The sequence below is a fragment of the Poecilia formosa genome, unplaced genomic scaffold, assembly GCF_000485575.1.
Source record: "Poecilia formosa unplaced genomic scaffold, Poecilia_formosa-5.1.2 Scaffold31, whole genome shotgun sequence".
Taxonomy (NCBI): domain Eukaryota; kingdom Metazoa; phylum Chordata; class Actinopteri; order Cyprinodontiformes; family Poeciliidae; genus Poecilia; species Poecilia formosa.
This window is the reverse complement of record NW_006799970.1, coordinates 2299654-2305164: the sequence shown is the minus strand read 5'-3', so window position 1 is coordinate 2305164 and position 5511 is coordinate 2299654.

The following is a 5511-nucleotide window of genomic DNA, read 5'->3' as shown; positions in this document are numbered from 1 at the left end:
ACTCCAGTTAAGTTTTCATGCGCAAAGCTTGACACACTTCACTCTTCCCACATTTTCTTACGCTACAGTCGTAGAGACAAAATTGTGTTGAAGTACTTCTGGTAAGCAAGTGAGAGCCGCCATTTTTTGTTGGGCACAACAAGTCACCCATATGCTATCGGTAGAATAATGGTAGCAATGTGGTAAAACAGCAGTCAGCTCCCCTCACATTCCCCATTTTCCAACCTGTGTCTCGAAAGGATTCAGAAGGAAAAACCTGGTGCTCGGCGTTTAGAGTTAGCTTTTCTCATATTGGTCAAAATCAAGATCCAAGAGCTTCTTGTCTAATGAAACACCCTCCTGTTTAAATGAAATGTCTTCCATTTCAGCTGAGCTAATCAGAATATATTTGGCTGTTTTATATGAAAGCTTTTCACTAGTTTGTATGAAAGCGTTTCACTAAGTTATAGGAAAGGTTCCCACTATGAAAGGTTTTCAGGAGCAGTTTTAAGCAATTTCGTTTAACTCCAACGCACCGTAAACAATATTCATTCAGTCATTATGCAAACCTTCTGCAGTTTTAGTCCTTCGTGGCTGGAGGTCCAACAACAGACAGCTCCTGTCCATGGCTGCAGAGGCCTCTGTGCATAGTGTAGTGCCACCGATCCCTGTGCAACGGCTGCACCCATTGTGGCATCACATCACATAGGCAAAGTGTCCAGTGTATTAAAATCTGTGCTATTTGCTGACACATGTATCCTAGTCTCTGGTGAAAGCTTGCAATAACTTCTTTCCATAGTCGCCTCAGGAATCAGTGAATTAAAGAAATGGTTTGACAATAATAAATTATTACTAAATTTGGACTAAAATCATGGTTTTTGGAAACTGTAACAAAAATACTCAAATTCGAGCTCAGATAGGGGGTGTAACTCTAGAAAGGGTGTAAGTTAATAAGTTTCTCGGAGTAATAATTGATGACAAAATCAGTTGGAAATCTCATATTAAACACTTACAGAATAAACTAAGTAGAAGAATATCAATCCTGGCTAAAGCTGGACATAGCAAATCACTTCATATTCTATATAACTCTCTGATTTTGCCATATTTAACATATTGATCAGAAGTGTGGGGAATTAATTACAAAAGCTCTTTACATCCATTGAGTATCCTGCAGAAACGAGCCATTAGAATCATCCATAATGTTGGTTATTATGAGCACACAAACCCATTATTCTTAAAATATAGAATTCCCAAATTTTAAGAATTTAGAATTTAAAATTGTTCAAATTATGTTTAAGGCATCAAATAAACGGCTGCCTGAGCTCATACAGAGCATGCTTTTTGAAAGAGAAAGGGGATATAACTAAAGGGCTTTAAACTCAAACTTAAGGATTCGTAGTTTATGAACAACAAGAAAGAGCTTTTGTATTTCAATTCATGGGGTAAAATTATGGAACAATGAGGAGTTAAAACAAAGTCAAAATTTAAAACAATTTAAAAGGAAATATAAGGAGGTCATTTTCACAAGGTATAGAAATATGGGTGAGAGATAGCACTAATGTTTACATGTAAATTGAGGCTAACACTTGGGGATGGATGTATATATATTTAGACATACGTAAACCCAGATGAAATGGAAATTTAATTAATCTGTGTTTATTTTATTTTTTTTTATTTGATTTAATAATGAAGGTCCATCTGAAAATATGGCAGGAGTTCATGAGGTAGGATTTTTTTTTACTTCTTCCTGCTCCTTTTCAAGCATGTTAAGATTATTGTAGTACAAGAAATATATTTTGCATTCCTTGTTCATGTGTGTGATTTTATACAGCTATCATTTTCAAAATACATATTGAAAAACACTTAAGGCTGTGATTATTGCTAAGTAAGGAATGTTTAGCAACCGTGGACTACATCCAACACTGTGTTAGCACCGTCACAGCGGACAGCAGGTGTTGGTGTTTCCCAACCAGACGTCCTGGAACTGCTGTCAAGTCAAGGAACTGCTGCGGAAGAGAAATCAGTTCTGGAAATAGGGATTTGTCTAAACGCAGCCAAGCCGGCTTCAGAGAGGCCAAAGTGACTGAGGAGGAATCCAGCAGCAACAATAGCTGCTGAAATCCTTGACCTCTTGCTAGGGGGTGGCAAGAGGTCCAGGATTTCACCAACTTCAGATTCAGCAACGCCACAGAAATATCTGGAAATGCTTCACTGGTAGAGCAGCTCAGTCACTTCTTCACCCAGTTTTGAGGCAGAATCACCAGCAGAGGCCCAACTGCAGACGACATCCCTCCACTGCCAGACCATTAATGTACAGACACAGGCAGCATGGAGGACGCTGAGGGCAGTGAACCCCCGGAAAGCTGCCAGACCTGACAGTGTGACAGAGTGGGTGCTCAGGGGCTGTGCAGACCAGCTATCTAGGGTATTTAATCACCCAGTGCTTCATCCCTCCATGCTTAAAGTCCTCCATTGTTCCTCTGCCACAGAAGAACAACTTTAGCAGTGGCACTGGCCAGCAGCCAGTGCTGATGATGCCACTGTGGTGGGTCTCATCTCTGGTGAAGAAGAGACCGCATGCAGATGGAGAGGCCAACAACCTCTGTTTGAACATCTCCAAGTCAAAGGAGCTGATTGTCGATTTTAGGAGGTGTAAACCAGACGTTCAGCCCATTGTTATAAATGGGGAGTCAGCGATGAGCCATGGCGTCTCGCTGTGGTTCTCCAGCTGCTCTGCGGCAGAGAGGAAGCAGCTCCACTGCCCACAGACGGGCCGGCTGCCCTCTTCCGTCTCTGCAGGAGAGCTACAGGATTCGCTGCCTCCAGAGAGTCTGCAGCATCAGCAAGGACCCCTCCCACCCCGGCCACCGCCTCTTTGAAATCCTGCCCTCAGGGAGGCATTTCAGAGCAATAAGGTCAAGAACAAACAGACTAAAAAACATTTTCTACCCAAAAGCAATTGTTGTCCTGAATGCAGCTAATTCATCGAAAACCTGATCATCATTTATTTTATTTTTTTTCTTAACATCCCAGTTGCTTCTGTGTTTCTACAATATCGTTATATTCATTGAGACATACTTGTTTATTATTATTTGACTTGCCTTCGAAAGTTGCTGTTTTGGAAATGTTGTGCTTTCTTCCATGCACAGTGCCAGTAATTCTGATTCTGAGTGCTCGGGTAAATGTGATTTCTTGACTTTTCTACTTTTGATAAATAAAACAAAATGCAGAACAAATCTCATTGTCATAAGGTATTTGTATGTATCATTTTGAAGAAGGAGATTATTTAATAGAATCACAAATAAGGCTTCAGCATAAAATGTGGACAAAGTGAACCAATGTGCAGACTTTCTGGATGAACTGTAAAAAATCAGGTGGATGGTTATATCTCAAATTAAATTCAGATCATCAAAGGATGGATTGAATGTTGCTCTGCAAGATGTTTGCAGCTTCAATTTTCTTTGTAACTTTAACCCTGAGATTTCAGAGATTTTCTTTGATCTTTGTCGTTCTACTTGTTCATGTAGTGAGATCTGACAAGCCATCGAGGAACTGGAAGAACTGGATTTAAGCGAGGCCAAGTTACACACAGGTGGACTCTGTTTACTCTGCTATTTTTGTTTCCTGTCCTTTAGTTGCAATGCAGAGGCTGAACAGGTGTAGTGCGCTATTCCAGCTTTTATAAAGCTTTATTTGAGAACAGTGGGGAGCCAGTGAGTAGATTTGGTCAGTCGCCAAAACCACATTTACTTTGTTACAGAACAGAGATGGGTGAGGGAAGGAAAGTGTACCAGTAAAAAAGAAAAAAAAAACAACAGATTTCTCACAATGAAACCTCTTTAAAAAATCAGGTTAAGGTGACAACAACTATTTTGTCTGCATATGTCAACTGGATTTTATTTTCTATGCGTTGTTCTGTACCAGAAGAGGGATAAACAAATCTATTATTCCACACTTCAGATTTGAATTCCTAAAAACCTTGAAAACCATGTATTCTTTTTTAACTTGCATCATTTTGTATTAGTCCATCCATCCATTGTCTGTACACCCTTGTCCCTTAGTGGGGTTCTGAAGGGTTGCTGGTGCCAATCTCCAACAAACGTTTTGGGCGAGAGGCGGGGTACACCCTGAACAGGTCGCTAGTCTATCGCAGGACAAACAACAATGGGAGAATTTAGAGAGACCAATTAACCTGACAGTCATGTTTTTGGACTGTGGGAGGAAGCCGGAGTACCCGGAGAGAATCCACACATGCACAGGGAGAACATGCAAACTCCATGCAGAAAGACCCCGGGCCGGGAATCGAACCCAGAACCTTCTTGCTGCAAGGCAACCAACTGCACCACTGTGCAGCCCTTTGTATTAGTCTTGGACATAAAATTCAATAAAAACACATCGATGTCTGTGATGGCGATGGGGGAAACAAGTGGGGAAGTAAAGCATTTTCTGATTTCATTTTTTGCCTTCTCCAATCCACTGGTTGTCCTGAATGCAGCTGTTTTTTTGTTCGGGAGAAATAGAGATTCGCTTTATGTGCCTCTGGTTTTCTCACGGCAAAAAAGTTCAGACCTCTGTAGAAAGAAAGATGAGAAGGATAATTGCTGTGAATGTTTAAAGTCACATTCAGAATAAACACAGCTGTGCATAAGGTGCCGCTGCTACACTCCAAACTCCCCTAATAAAATAAATAATGTCATTCTTGAGAATCTTGCCGACATGCAAGACTTATGAATAGTGTCCCAAACAAGTTAGGTATTCATTCATTCAGTGGCACAAACCAGTAGCCAACCTGTTGAATATTTTAATAAATAACACAAGTCAGGAGACATTATGGGAAGTACAGAGTCTAGAGGAATGTGAAGTTGATAATTTCTCAGAAGTAGAAGCTGACTTTGCAGTTTTGCCCACATTTTGTTTTGGTATTTGGTCACTTGTGATTTTGCAAATTGTTGCTTCCTTTTCTCATGTGGACTACAGGAAATACTATTGTTAATGTCACATGAGAGGTTTTCATCCCATGTGAAAGAGCCAATCACTGCCAAGATTTGTGAGTTTCAGACATTTTTGTAAATTGATGAATTATTGATGTTTTAACAATTTTAAGTCACAGAAGAAAAGCAAGCAGTAAAAAAAAAAAAAAAACTTTTCAGAAAGGAAGAATCTCATATACATACATTAACTATTAACAGTGGTGGTTTCTGACATGAGGCAACCGCCCAGGGCTGCATCTTGTGGGGGGCAGCCTAACAGCCCCGTCCCACCCTCTGCAGCACCCCCTGCAGTCCTCTGTCCTCCCTCCCTGCTTTTACAACTGAAGGATCTAAATGTAAATAGAGCCTAATGCAAACACCCAACACCCCCTGGTAAAACATACACGGGAGGATTGGGGTGTATGAGGGGGCACCAGAAAGGTGGTTTGCCCAGGGCACCAAATAGGCTAGGACCACCTCTGACTATTAAAGACGCAAGAAAACATGTTTTTGTTAGGTTCCGTTTTTCTGTGTGTTTATTTTTGAGTTTTTCTGTGTTCAG